Source organism: Schistocerca americana, chromosome 3, assembly GCF_021461395.2.
Source record: "Schistocerca americana isolate TAMUIC-IGC-003095 chromosome 3, iqSchAmer2.1, whole genome shotgun sequence".
Classification (NCBI taxonomy): Eukaryota; Metazoa; Arthropoda; class Insecta; order Orthoptera; family Acrididae; genus Schistocerca; species Schistocerca americana.
In genome coordinates this window covers 496,552,617-496,568,725 of record NC_060121.1, presented here as the reverse complement: position 1 = coordinate 496,568,725, position 16,109 = coordinate 496,552,617, and the positions used below count along the sequence as shown (strand labels likewise).

The 16,109-nt window shown below is 42.5% G+C and overlaps 1 pseudogene; it reads left to right on the top strand.

Annotated features, from left to right (window-relative positions):
- Nucleotides 1–3,386: 3,386 nt before the first annotated feature.
- LOC124607752 lies at nucleotides 3,387–3,504 on the top strand (annotated as a pseudogene).
- Nucleotides 3,505–16,109: the final 12,605 nt, after the last annotated feature.

The following is a 16,109-nucleotide window of genomic DNA, read 5'->3' as shown; positions in this document are numbered from 1 at the left end:
TGTTCAATCTGTATATTGAGCAAGCCGTAAAGGAAACAAAAGAAAAATTCTGAGTAGGTATTAAAATTCATGGAGAAGAAATAAAAACTTTGATGTTCGCCGATGACATTGTAATTCTGTCAGAGACAGCAAAGGACTTGGAAGAGCAGTTGAATGGAATGGACAGTGTCTTGAAAGGAGGATATAAGATGAACATCAACACTTGAAAGGAGGATATAAGATGAACATCAACAAAAGCTAAACAAGGATAATGGAATGTAGTCTAATTAAGTCGAGTGATGCTGAGGGAATTAGATTAGGAAATGAGACACTTAAAGTAGTAAAGGAGTTTTGCTATTTGGGGAGCAAAAGTAACTGATGATGGTCGAAGTAGAGAGGATATAAAATGTAGACTGACAATGGCAAGGAAAGCGTTTCTGAAGAAGAGAAATTTGTTAACATCGAGTATAGATTTAAGTGTCAGGAAGTCATTTCTGAAAGTATTTGTATGGAGTGTAGCCATGTATGGAAGTGAAACATCGACGATAAATAGTTTGGACAAGAAGAGAATAGAAGCTTTCGAAATGTGGTGCTACAGAAGAATGCTGAAGATTAGATGGGTAGATCACATAACTAATGAGGAAGTATTGAATAGGATTGGGGAGAAGAGAAGTTTGTGGCACAGCTTGACCAGAAGAAGGGATCGGTTGGTAGGACATGTTCTGAGGCATCAAGGGATCACCAATTTAGTATTGGAGGGCAGCGTGGAGGGTAAAAATCGTAGAGGGAGACCAAGAGATGAATACACTAAGCAGATTCAGAATGATGTAGGTTGCAGTAGGTACTGGGAGATGAAAAAGCTTGCACAGGATAGAGTAGCATGGAGAGCTGCATGAAACCAGTCTCAGGACTGAAGACCACAACAACAACAAGATATCTACTTTTATATCACTCACGCTAACAGCTGTTCTGGTTTCGAATTCTGGAATATTTACTTCGTCGTCTTTCGTGAAGGAATTACGCAAATCTTAGGAAGAAAAATGGACGATAGTAAAGATACAGATAAAATAAAGAGGTCTCTTTGCCCGGCTATATGAAGTGCGAGGACTTCGGTAAGCACATCGAGTCTGTCTCACTGATGCAGCACAATACATTGTACTGTAGGTACTACTATATACTGGGAGTGGAAAAACAATTTGACCAAAAGTATATTGCAGAAAGAAACCATCGGACGAAGGAACTTGAATATAGGAACTAGACGTAGCATTTGAATATTTAGGACACTATGCCAGCTTGAAAACGGTGGTCAGTTAGAACATTTGCTACCAATACATATGTTAATTAAGTGATTTCACGTCTGTGTACAACAGCATACTCATTTTTATTTAGTTTCACCTTTTTACGACATACTGAAACATGAAATATGGACATTTGGTTGTTTTCATTTCTAAAGAATTACTGTATGGTATGTCAGCTAAGTACGATACATATGTATATGATGCTTTAAGCTTTTCTTGTTCTCATCGTGACGATCGTTAAGTCGAAACATTCCGTTTACGTATACATTTTCTGTGAATTACATTTCGTTTTGAATAAAGATGTCCATATGTCACATTTCAATTATGTTCCTACAGCGCCGAAAATATGCAATGCCCAACCCTAGTTCCTATATTCAAATTCCTCTCTTTCATGCTGTCTTTTCTGTTCTGGCGTAGCCGCAAGCGCCGGAACGAAGAGGAAGAACCAGAGAAGGCGGTGAGGCGACGTCAGCCAATATTCCGCTGACAAGCACCGCGCCGTGATAAGAGCGACCTCTGCAAGAAGGGAATATTAGCGCCGCTCCTGCCAGCCTCGGCCGGACATTAATGGGCAGCATTAGCACGGCCTAGCACAGAGTGCTACGGTATTAGTTATTAGTAATAGAACGCAGTACGTTGTCCTCGATGGTGAGTGTTCATCGGAAGTGAGGGTATCATCTGGAGTGCCGCAGGAAAGTGTGGTAGGTCCGCTGTTGTTTTCTATCTACATAAATGAGCTTTTGGATAGGGTGGATAGCAATGTGCGGCTGTTTGCTGATGATGCTGTGGTGAACGGGAAGGTGTCGTCGTTGAGTGACTGTAGGAGGATACAAGATGACTTGGACAGGATTTGTGATTGGTGTAAAGAATGGCAGCTAACTCTAAATATAGATAAATGTAAATTAATGCAATGAATAGGAAAAAGAATCCCGTAATGTTTGAATACTCCATTAGTAGTGTAGGGCTTGACACAGTCACGTCGATTAAATATTTGGGCGTAACATTGCAGAGCGATATTAAGTGGGACAAGCATGTAATGGCAGTTGTGGGGAAGGCGGATAGTCGTCTTTGGTTCATTGGTAAAATTTTGGGAAGATGTGGGTGATCTGTAAAGGAGACCGCTTATAAAACACTAATACGACCTATTCTTGAGTACTGCTCGAGCGTTTGGGATCCCTATAAGGTCGGATTGAGGGAGGACATAGAAGCAATTCAGAGGTGGGCTGCTAGATTTGTTACTGGTAGGTTTGATCATCACGCGAGTGTTACGAAAATGCTTCAGGAAATCGGATGGGAGGCTCTAGAGGAAAGGAGGCGTTCTTTTCGTGAATCGCTACTGAGGAAATTTAGAGAACCAGCATTTGAGGCTGACTGCAGTACAGTTTTACTGCCGCCAACTTATATTTCGCGGAAAGACCACAAAGATAAGAGAGATTAGGGCTCGTACAGAGGCATATAGGCAGTCATTTTTCTCTCGTTCTGTTTGGGAGTGGAATAAGGAGAGAAGATGCTAGTTGTGGTAAGAGGTACCCTCCGCCACGCACCGTATGGTGAATTGCAGAGTATGTATGTAGATGTAGATGTAGATGTAGTGATCCATATCCATGGCTTGCTGGACTTTATCTATAGCGAAGAACGTTATTTTTTGCATATCGCCCATCGCTTTCAGCACTTGTTCTAAATACAATGTTAAGTATTATCAATCTTCTTTATTGAAATAAAACCATTAATTTTATTTGCTTGAATTGTTGCATAGCATTCCGAGAACGCAGCATTCTTTGGGCCACCTACACGAGACGAGTGGGCAGGACTCCACACTTGGCGACAACGACTCAACATTTCAGCCTTACATTTTCGGTCAAATTGCTTTTTCACATGCTGCATACGTATCTCATGAGTTTATCTACACGATTTGTGTATGAACTGAGAGTATCACTTGTTACTGGAATTACTTTCATTATTTGCCTGCTTCATAAGCGGGAGGAGAGCCTTGTCTCCCCGAAGGGCACTTGTTACCTATTTCATGAGTTAGCGTTTGTGTAGTTTAATCTCATTATATGGCATTTGTATTTTTTATGTGTAATAAGTGTATGTCTCATCTACACAACGGGCAACGGCCTTGCCGCAGTGGATACCCCGGTTCCCGTGAGATCACCGAAGTTAAGCGCTGTCGGGTGTGGCCGGCACTTGGATGGGTAACCATCCAGGCCGCCATACGCTGTTGCCATTTTTTGGGGTTCACTCAGCCTCGTGATGCCAATTGAGGAGCTACTCGACCGAATAGTAGCGGCTCCGGTCAAAGAAAACCATCGTAACGACCGGGAGAGCGGTTTGGTGACCACACGACCCTCCAACCCGCATCCTAAATTGAGGATGACACGGCGGTCGGATGGTCTCTATGGACCACTTGTGGCCTGAAGACGGAGTGCATCTACACAAACCACTGACCCTTTGAACTCCACTGCTCCATTTTTCTCGTAAACTCTTACGTAATCGCCCTCTGAGGTATACAAAGGACAGAAACTTATGAAAGGAAAAATCAGGCAAAGATAACTAAAAACATTCAGTACTGCGAGATGAGTTTGACAGGGCACTGAACGACATAAGTAGAAGCAAGATATCTGGAGTAGGCGAGATTTCCTCAGCATTACTGAGATCCTTAAGAGAACAAATGATGTTGAAACTATTCTACCCCGTAAGTAAGATGTATGACACGCGAAATACATTCAGATTTCGAGAAGAAGATAATACCCCAAATTTTACAGAAGGCAAATTCTGATGGGTGTGGTTATTATCAAACCATCAGTTTAATAATTCGTAGTTTCACATACTGGTATGAATAACGTACTGAAGACTGGAAGTCGCTGACATCAGGGAAGGTCTGCATAGATTCCAGAGAAATGTAGGATCAGATAACTTATCTTAGAATGTAGGATAATGAAAGGCAAACCCACATATATGGAATTTCTAGAAATAGAGAAAAAATTTCACAGTATTGACAGTACTACACTCTTTGAAATTCTGGAGGTGTCCAGGACTGAAAAAAGAGGCAAAGAACGAAAAGTAGAACTTTGAGAGAAACTAGACTGCAGTCATAAATTCGAAGGACTTGTAGAGGAATCAGCACTTGGAAAAGGAATGAGACAAAGTTATAGCCTATCCTCATGTTATTCAATTTGTAGATCGAGAAAACGCTGAAGAAAACCAAAAAGAAGTTTGGAAGGGAAAGTTCAGTGGAAAGACATGAAAGCCGATACACTTTTCTCAAAGATGGCAAAGATCTTCGAAGATAAATTTAACACAATGGATAGTGCCTTGAAAAGAGGTTACAAGATGAACAGCAGCAGAATCAAAACACGAGATATGAATTGTAATCGAATAAAACCAAGTGATGTAAAGAAAATTATGTTATGAAATGAGACACTGAACGTAGTAGGGGAGTTTTGTTACTCGGGCAGCCAAGTAAGTGACGGCGACCGAAGCAGAAAGGGTAAAAAATACAGATTGGCAACAGCAGGAAAAGCATTTCTGGAAAGGTCAAATATTTTGGCATTTAACGTAAGTTTTAGGAACTGGCTTTAGTGTTCTCGTGTGGAGAGCGTTGGAGGTCCCGGGTTCAGTCCCCGGTAGGATCAGAGAATTTTCCTCGTCTCAATCGCCCAGATCCACTCCGCCTAGTATCAAATTCAGTGACAGGAATCTCTTCCACAGGTAAAAGGCTGCCGCAAATGGAAGTAGCTCGCTCCCAAACCTAGGTGTAAGAAAGAAATTGGATATGAAAACCTACAACACTATGTTCGTTTAGATTTATGGCGTGGCAGATTACGAATACAATAAAATTTAAAATGGCGGATGCAATATGGCTGATCAAAAATTATAAATTTAGTGGAGTTGAGTAAAGTTTCGGGTATAAGGTTATACTGATGCAGCTGACAACGAATTAAAAGTCAGAATTTACATTTTTCCACCGGAATCATAGTCACATTCGTCGCTTGCATTATTATCAGTATCAGAAGGCTCGCTGTCGGGTGGTTCACTGGGACAGGGTTCGAAAAGCAGATCTTTCACCTCAATTGGAGGCTCGAAATGAATTGATCCGAAGATGTAGAAGCCGATAGAATACGGCATGCAAGTTTTTCTCTTGGGAATATTTGCGCGTGAAATCTTCTCCGTAACGCCGGATATCCTTATTCCAAGCTTCCTGTGCCTCCTCAGATGGCTGATCAATCGGTGATGAAGCAGCACTCAGCCTGCAGTTATGGCATCTCAGTGCATCAAAACAATGTGTACTAATGTATCGGCATCGGGTCATTCATAATCTCCGTCACAGAATTATCCGCAGTAAATTGTTTATTGATTGTTAATTCATTAATTACTGTGTATTATTACATAACAATTTCTATAATATTGTGCATTATTGCTTTATATTGTGGCCCTGCCGGACTGTATTGAAATCATCATCCACCATTTTGAGAAGTGGATTCTCGCGTAAGAAATTTTGTAAGCGACGATTTCGGACAATGTTCGTCGTAGATTAATTTTAAGTCGATATACGTCATTACATGGGTTAAAAGTGTCATAAATATATCTTCTGCAGTGCCACCCATCTTATTTTATCCTGACGGCTGGGCTGGATCGTTGTCATATACTAAAGAGGCCAAGCGAACAACATCTCAAGAATTTGTAGTTGCCCGATTCACCGTTTACCGGCAACTGTCACACCACTTACCACATCGACTTGTGATTGTAATTCCACCGCAGCTTTGGGATACGTATCCTCCAGTGCTATATAAACAAGATTTCGTGGGACTTAAATCGGAAAGCACAACTTTTTTCTACTTCTGTTCTGAACAGAGTTTGAAGCGAGTGTGCCGGACGATGGCCTCACCATCTTCACCCTCCTAGCGAATCAGCGAACGAAAGACTACACTCTGCCTGTAGTCAGGCCAGAAGCTCGTTCACAGGGTGAGTGCTACAGGCTAAGTTTTCATAAATTTAAGTGTTAATTTTTAGAAAGTTTTTTGTGAATATATCCGTGTGGAATGTAGTCTTCTATGGAAGCGAAACATGACCGACAGACTGGAAGAGAACAGAAGCGACTGAAATCTGGTGATACAAGAGAATGCTTTAGATTAGATGGGTATATACGATAATTAATGAGGAGGTACCAAAATGAATAGGGAAAAGAGCGAAATTTATGGCATAACTTGACTGAGAGATAGACCTGTTGATAGCACACAGACTTGTAAGAAGGTTCAGGTAAAAAAATAAAGGAGCCTAAGACATGACTACAGTAGCGAAGGCTGGATTAAATAATCAGGTTCAATTCAATGTAAATCGTATAGTTATCGAGAAGCGAAGAGATCTGTAAAGGAAAAACTGTCGTGGATAGGTGCATAAAACAAGTCTTCGAAATGAAGATCACAACTACAACCCTCAACTGTTTGTGACATTGCGCACATGGACACTCGTTTATTCTGGAAGCTTTTGAAGATGAATCCCAGAGATACAATACTTTATATGGCATCTGTTCACAGGTTGTTGTCCAACAATATCAGAAACGTAATCCATTGTTAATGGACTTCTTATTGCTAGCACACGGAGTCTTCAGATCACACACCTGTGGATCTGGTGCCATAATTCTCACACTATCAGTTTAACTCTGTAAACATTCTGGAAGTGGGTTCCGCAATATTTCCCTTCGGCACTGTCACCTTTTTCCTCCATCATATCGTCAACGAATTTAATCATGTGAATTAAATGCACTGAAACGGAATGAACGGATAGTAGGAGGTGAAATCAGTGACGGTAAGATAACATTACCTGATTTCAGTGCTAACACCTTAAATATGGTGAACCTGCAGAGTAATGAATGCGTAGAGATACGTGAACATTTGAACCAAACCGGATTAAAAACCAGGATTTTCTGCCCACCGGAAACAGTGGCTTCAACTCATCTCCTGTTCGACCTCAAATTTACGTCTTACTGATGTTCCCACCTACGATTTCTAAACAGTACTGCTAACAAAGGCAAAACCTCAGACACTGACATCAGTTTCGACTGACATTTGCTGGTCCCTTGTGTACAGTCTAAATAAATTATTCTAAGATATTTTGGCTCAATACCCCCCCACTCTCCTCCCCTCACAGTTTCTGAGAAAACTACCATAAACCTCATAACCCGTAATCGACTCTAAATTGACGGGATCGGTAGATAATTGAAGAAATTTTTCATCATAATATGTAAAGTCCACAAATAAATATTTTCCTAGGAATCGGGAAAGAAAACTGTTACAGGTGCTACGTCTAGCATAAGATAAATATTGTTCAAAGAAAGCACCGCTGGTGTAACGGCCAAGGCATGAGTGCTGAACAGAGGACAATCTTTGACTCTCAAACGCATTCGGCAATTGTTTCTTTTTCTTCATTTTTACTTTTACCCGTATCAAATTTCGGAGGAGTAGGAAGGTAGAAAAGCCAACCAATAAGGAATAATAACAAATTAGGCAAACAAATTTCTCAAATGACATGGATGAGCACAAAATTTAAATTTTCGTGCTGGTTGCCTTACAATGGCTCTTTTAAACACTCAGTTGAATGTCCTCACTTTACCTCGAACAACAACATGTGTGATACTTGTCATATAAACATTCGAAGAAAATATACTTCCGGCACTAAGAACTTCTAATGAGTACAATCTACGCTCAAACGTATCGTTCGTAGCGAAGATTTTGCGGAAAACAGAATTGGTTTACATTTAAAAATATTTCGTTTTTGAGAATTAATTTCAGTGCATTCCACGCATCGCCTGAAAAATCGATGCTGAAAGCTGATCATTAATTATGCTATGAATCGTTGTTGCAACCGTACGGTTGTGAAATTCACGCTGGATTTCCCGAAGCACACTGCAATTCAGAAACCTGCAGATAAAGGTCGGTATCGTGCATTGCTATAAACAAGCATTGCACGGTCAGCCATCTGTGGTACCTCATGACGTATTCGCTACAGTATTACTCGGCATTGTTTTCATAGAATGAGACTTAAAATTTTAATTTCTTACTAATCCAGGTAGTTTCAGAAATTTATTTTCCTACTTGTTATTATCGCTTATTAACTTTCCTATTCCTAACAATTTCGGTTCTGAAACGAATACAAAAAAAGAAAAAAGGAAAGAGGAACTGCAGAATGCATTTGAGACTCGAACACAGGTGTCTTGGTCGCTACGCCAACGGTGTTGTCGTTAACAGCATTTACCTTATCGGTACATAAGCGGAACGCATAAGAGTTTCTTTCCTCGATTTCTAGCAAAAAATGCGTTTGTGGACCACATATACAGATGAAAAATGATCAGTCATCTAACGACCCTGAAGTTTAGTGGTGGTCTGTCGCAAAACCGAAGGAGTGTTGAGCGAAAATATCTTAGAGTCCTTCGTTTAAGGTATTTTAGGTTTTACACAAGCGACCTGCCAAATATTAGCCAAATCAGTCGCCAGTATTTGAAGCCTTCGCCTTATAAACATTCTCCCTAGAGACAGCTCGCGATTAACAGGAAATTCGGATATGAATCCTGGCCTGGCACAAATTTTCTATAGCGACTGCTGATACTGAGCCGCTGTCCATGCCCGGCCTCAAAGACGTATTCTGGGTTTACTTTGCATTCTTGCCCTGTGTGTAATAATCTGGTCTACACTGAATTACATCAGTATCACAATCAGTACAGGAGATCGATAATTCTGCCGTACTGTTCAACATCGCAATGTAGACTTTTCGCCAGAGATGACAAATGATATCAAATTCCAAAGTCAAACATCACTGAGACCATGTTATGTTTATCGTTGGCGCCAGTATACCTTTGTAACTGCCGATCAGTAACCTGTAATTATTTTGCGCGGTGCTTGTAGCAACTAGAAAGGGCGAGAGCAGTTCTCGAGACCTATTACTGAGATGCATATTAACAAACCCAACTATCAGGCACAGCGAAACACGCAAAGTTTCCGACCGCCACTCCACGCTGAAGGCATAAAACGTGCTGTACCGTAATGGAGAACTGACGTATCTGATAATGAGACAATCGTATTGACATACACATTGTGCAGGGACACACACGACATTCCAGCTGTTCCAAGGGATGTCGCCTTTATTCCAAACAAAACTACGTTATTGGAGCTAAATTGACAACCTTGATATTCAGTGGAGAGGAAAAAAAACAAGGAAGTAGCAAGGAGACCGATGGTTTTAGAACTGCATTTTATTAACTACAGCACGGAAGTTTGCATTGCGTTTTCACAGTCACACCTAACTTCTGTGGGTGAAGACCCAAGAGTAGGGGATAATTTAGTCTCAGTTGCATGCGGCACTGCTCTTCTCACTGATGTAAGGATGCTTGATGTGTGGTATCACATATACAGGGTGAACATCAATAATACTGACTAACTGCCGGGACTGATTCGTGACTGAAAATGAAGGAGAGAAAGGTCCTATGAACATGTGTTCAGAAATGCGTCGCTACCACAATAGATGCCGCTGACGAATGAACATTACTTTGATCACGTTCAGTGAGTTTCTTGTGTGTATCAGGCTGTGCGACTAACTCAGCGTACTGTAAGCAGCAGAATGGTCAGGTATACATGTCGTCAACAAGCCGAGGTTATGTTCATGTACGGCCAAACAGGTGGAAGCGGTCGAGAAGCAGCACCGCTATACCAAAACAAATACCCTCACAGACGCCAAACGCACCACACATTTCAAGCCCTTTTTTGTGTGTTTGTGTGATCACTGGACGTTTCAGACAGACGAACGTGCAGAAAAGCTGTGGACTGTGGCTGCATCAGATTCGGAGGATAAGGCCTAGTTTACACGACGACATTGGGTTGCGCCACTCATTGTGTAGAATGAGTTGCACGCAAATGGTTTCATATTTGACTGTAGACACGGCGAAACCTGCATATACTTTAGTGTCGTCGTTTTGTGGGTTCCTGAGTCGTGTCTGAAATAAAAGTTTTGACAGCTGTACGTCGCATGAGCCGGCCGGAGTGGCCGAGCGGTTAAAGGCGCTACAGTCTGGAACCGCACGACCGCTATGGTCGCAGTTTAGAATCCTGCCTCGGGCATGGGTGTGTGTGATGTCCTTATGTTAGTTAGGTTTAAGTAGTTTTAAGTTCTAGGGAACTTATGACCACAGCAGTTGAGTCCCATAGTGCTCAGAGCCATTTGAACCATTTTTTTACGTCGCACGAGTTGTGATGGAGGTAAAGCTTGTTACGTGGAAACGTTGTATAAGAAAAAAATAAGAAACGTTTTTCGACTCGTGACTGGATGAAGAACAAATGTCAGCTCGGTTGCTCGGCATCGTTGCTGAAATAATTTGTAATGGAAGACCCAAGAAGTTCTTTTAATTACTTAGAATGTCACCAGAAGTGTTAACGTTTCTTCTAAGTAGAGTTAATTATTCCATAAGGAATAAAGATACTGTAATGCATGAAGCACTATCGCCAGAACTGAAATTACGTATCACATTGCATGAATTACAATCGAGAACACTCGGCATGCTATAAGATGCGGTTTTAGTTGGTGTAGCCATCCCTCCTGTCAACAATATTCCTTAAAAAAAAGTTTCGGCCAATTCGAACGATGAGACTTAAGTCTTCTAGACAAGAGCATTTCTACAGCTAGAATTACATTTGCTTGTATTTTGCTTAATTCAGTTGTATATGTGCTCCTAATTCAATAAATGTTGCCCTGCAGCTCAGATATTATCAAATTATCTATGTTCTGATCGCACGTGACGGTCTCAGGAGCAGCAGTAATTTGCTTATTTTTGTTATCAGCATCACTGAAATCTCACAAACACCTACGCATAGCATAGATATCCAAAAAGCGAAAATTATTCTCCGTCCCGCGCTTTTTATTTCCGTTTTTCTACACTCTACGAACACACATAATCTCAAAACTCAGGCAACTAGTGTCGCCAAAGTTGGAACACACCAGAACTGTTTGGTTTCACCGACGAGTGAAAAAAGCGCAGTTTCCTGCAACCTAGTGTCGTCGTGTAAACTGGGCTTAAGATTCTACAGGATAGTCAGATGAACCCTAATATAAGCTCCAGGCAAGCGGCCAGCCAACGTGGTGTAATCCTTCGTATCCACTGGACAATTATGTGTATCCTGCATGACAACCGCTACCATGGAGGCCATTTCGAACATGTGTTATGACGTGGATGTGATACAGCTCTGTGCTGCATTCCGGGGCGATTTATTGTTGTTGCAGGCACAACGTCCATTTCCGGTCACATGCTCATATGACCTTCTTTCCTCCATTTGCACTCAGGAGCCCGTCCCTGCAGTTTGACATTTTTATTAATTTTCGCCCCGTATTGCTCGAATATCCCATTGTTTGTTGGAAAAATAGCAAGAATGTCAGGTAACTTAATTAAAGTGGTAAGCGGTTTGTCCTCATAGATTAAGTAAGAGAGATATACACTGTTCAGTCACATCATTTCGACTATCTCTCAGATACGTCGCATGAAATGCGCTGGCGAAATAGATACACAAGGTGTTCTGAAACTATTCGTTCAAATTTTACGGGAGGCAGAGAATATTGAAACAAATACGTATTGTTACGGTACGTATGGTCCCAGACGGCATTTTCTGATTCTAGGGACGAATTATATAGAAGGTAGTTCAGCTTGCTAATTACTGTAGCGGCATTCACAGGAACTGCTCAAATGTGCGACCATTGGCCCATATGCAAGCAGAAAATCGTCGGACCACTGACTGACGCGTTTTCGTCCGAAGGTTCCTGGCATGTTCGCAATGGTACCAGCAGCGAATGTAATTCTAGCAACGAGATCTTCCACTGTTTTCATAACGTTTTCATACACCAGCTACTTCATATGCCCTCAGAAGAAGAAATCCAGGGACGTGAGGTCAGCTGACTTGGTCGGGCGATGCGTCGATACCTGAAGATATCTCTCAGATGATTCCTGACAACAGTGCTAAAGCGGACGGGCACCCCACCATCCTGGATGTACAACCTTTGTAAAAAATTCAAAGGTACATCGTGCAGCACTTCTGGCAAAGCTGTTTCACGAAGATGTGATATCTCTGTCCGTAGAGGCGGAATGGAAGCACGTATGGCCCAAGAATACTGATTCGCACACTAACACGGAATCAATTTTGACGATTACAAGGTAGAGCAGCTTGTGGGTTCTCGTGATCCCAGACATGTGAGTTATGGATACTGAATGTCAGTACACATTCCAGCTTATGTCAGTACAGTTCCCTAACATTACAAGTTGACTTCAGAGACCATATGTTCCTTATCCAAATATATTTGTTTTGACGTTTTCTGTCTCCGTATTATTGTGAATGAATAGTTTCGGAAAACCCTGTATAAGGCTTCTAGTAGGCTGTTTTTTAATCGTGGGTAAAATAGGTTGAAGGAGTAGTTTATTCGAGTTGCCAAGAGCGATCATCATCAGTTCGCGTCACATCACCGAAAGTTACGAAACTCTAAAATTTAACAGTAGTTCTTCATTCTTTGCAGTAGTGAAATACAGAGTGGACAAAATAAAACTGATGTAAACAATATTTCATGCAACGCGTAAGGATGATAGAAGTTGGTTTGCCTCTCTTAAGGTGTATGAAATATTTTGCGGGCCAGCTTCAATTTGCTCACCCTGTATAACAACTTTTTATGCACTATTCATCGTGAGTGGCTTTCCACGCCATTAGGAATAGTCGTCGGATATTGTGCTCAAAGTGGGACATCGATTGTGACGGATGGTATGGTGGAAAGTTCATGTCTACGACAGCATTTTAATGAATACTACTGTGCACAGGGTTCCAAAGCGCAAAGTGGTCTCTGCACTCGGGCTAGCAACAATGACTAGAATTTCTTTGACGTTAAGGAAGATAGACCTCTGGGACTGTCGACAGATGGCCTTAGCCTTTGACAAATTCATTCTTCTTCGGGCTCATCAGTATTAACGTCTCCATTAGATGTGTTTGCGATTTTGTAGATACATGCAGGTTGTGAAGAGTCATTCATTCACTGATACATTCACAAACCGTTTTCCATAAATAATATCATGAAGGTGGGTCTTCAGGGATATGGAAGGAGTAGCTTTAACTGGCAGAAGGAGCCACTATAACTAACAGTCATCTTAGACTTGTTAATCTATTCAGATCGATAGATACAGAAGTTGCAATCGATTATTATGAATGAAAAGAGTGTCTGCTTTTTCTCCTGCAGTTTTTATCAATTACTTGTAGTACTCCATACAAAGAATTTGTGTAACTCGACGCAGAACACAGAAAGGTGGCTAGTCTTTTGGGCTCGCCTCTCTTTCACCTAATTGATTTCAATTGTGGTCTGTATGAGCATTAGGGGACTCGTGCCCCGTTAAAGAAACACAGCGATCAGTTCACTGAAGAATATGGAGGATTGATAGTCTTTAGGCTCGGTCATGGTTGCAATGCAGTTTTGAAAACTGTATGTTGAGTTGAAGGATTTGTGCCCATGTTTGAGACTAACTTTCTTTATTATAGCTAAGGCTGCTGGACGCCGCCGTCGTTGATAGCAAAGCAGCCACTTCGTGAAAGGTGATTTAGAAAAGGCGTTTGGCTGTGCTCAGATATTGGGGTCAACGACGGAAGTCTCACGATGACAGTTTGCCCCTGTGAGCGGAACGGTGGCGGACGGATCCTGGCAGAAGGTGGTGCACCAGTGTCCGACGAGAACATGAACTCATCGGGACAAGAATCTGGCGCGAGAGTTTTTACGGCACCTTCACAGAATCACATCAGCACAGAGCGCTGGTAATTGATTCCTGCGGAAGAGAGTTTAAGCCTCTGCTTTTACTGAAAGCCCCGCCAAAACTACTGTAAGCCTTCCGGAGAAATGCGGTTTCGGCCTCTGAAAGAAAACCTTCTCGCTTCGATCGTCTTAATAGGTCGGGCTGGCTTAACGTAAGCTGTCCAGGCATCCCCAAAATTCCTGCATTTTTTCTTTGAGGGATGCACTGGCTCACACACAGGTGTCTCAGCATGAACTGCGAAACGATCCATTGATCGGCGTGCGTATCACAAGGCGCGTGTCGGTAGTTGCGATAGAGAGAGGACTGGTCAAAGAGGATCTGCCTATTTGTTGGAGGAAGGCAGTAATGGGCATCAAAAAATACGTAATTGGCGAAAAAAACCTCCACGGCCCTCCATCGGTGGATCGTGCTTTTTGAAGTAGCTCCGAGTGGAGCACTTGAATTGGAAGCCTCTTTACGCGGCAGACTAGGGGATTTGAGTTTAGGAGGTTGTTAGAATAGGACTTGGGTTGTGGTTAGACTGCCGCACAGGAGTCGTGATCAGTCTGTCGGAATAGTATCATGTGGCAGCTGCAAGGCCCACCATACACTCAAGGTTAGGTACAAGGCAACTCAGGTCGATATTCATTTTGATGTCGCCAGGCAAATCTGAGTGAATATTCTGACCGAGAGCCATGGCTCATGAAGCATTATAGTTTTGTGTAGGGTCTGGAGACACAGCTCCATGCCCAGTATTGAGCAGCAGAGACTGTGTGCGTTGGTCGAGTCACCACTGTGGCGCACCGTTCACCACATCGCAGACTCCTAACGGTGCATCGTAAGCGTTACGCTGCTCCGGCTCGATAGGAATATTGAAGGTGAATTTCTCAGCGCGTTCGCCATTTGGCCCTGCAGTCGTAGCTCGATATACGTACAACGTATAGAATGTACGAAGTTTGTTGTTCTCAACCTCTGTCAGTCCAGTCAGATGCGTTATCCACAATCTGAGTAGGAACCTTAGTGTAGGACTCCACCCATTCCTTTGTCAACTGCACTGGAGCAGTTTTCATATTATTTCTAATTATGTGTTCTGTTGGCTCATAGTATTTCCCTCTTGTGTCTTTATGATAATAAATCTACGTAATCACACTCAGCATCTTTAAAATCAGTAGACATCACAGCCTTTTTAAATCAATGTATGTGGGAGATAGTTGAAGTAGGGAAGAGCTAGGTGCGTGGAACATTCCTTTTCGGAAATAGTTAGGGAATTCAAGATTCCGAAATTCCCAGTGTCAAGGCTGTGCCGAGAACAGCAAATATCAGGGATTACATCTCAGCACGGACAACTCGGTGTCCAGCAGTGTTCACCTAATGGCCGAGAGCACTGGCGCTTACGTGCAGGCGTCAATGCTAACAGACAAGCAACAATGCGTGGAATGACCGCAAAAATCAACGTGGGCAAAAAAATCAACTGGCGCAATTGTTCTTGCTACCAGCACAATATCGCCTCCAGCGCTTCTCCTGGGCTCATGATCGTGTCGGTTGGACCCTAGGCGACTCGAAAACCGTGGCCTGGCTATATGAGTCCCATGCTGATGGTTGGGTTAGAGTGCAGCGGAGACCCCACGACGCGATGAACCCAAGCCGTCAACAAGGCACCGTGCAAGATGGTGGTGTCTCCATAATGGTGTGGTCTGTCCTTACATGGAATCGACTGGGTCCTCTGTTCCAACTGTTCTGATCATTGACTGGACACTACTAGCTAGGGCATAACCACCTGTGGCAAGCTAACATACACCAACAAGCGACAAACGTCGGCAACCCCTGCATATCAGCAACGTTGACTGGAAATTAGCTGCTGCTATTAGAGCCGACCAACTGGCCACAGCAGGGAAACCGACCAGCTCGCCCACTGACGTACAAACAAATCGCCAACATCACCCTGCACTATACATCCGATATATGAGCCATCGGACATAAAAACGATGATAAACGTAATTGTTGCAGGTTGCTGACGCTGTGCGAGAGATCAGCAC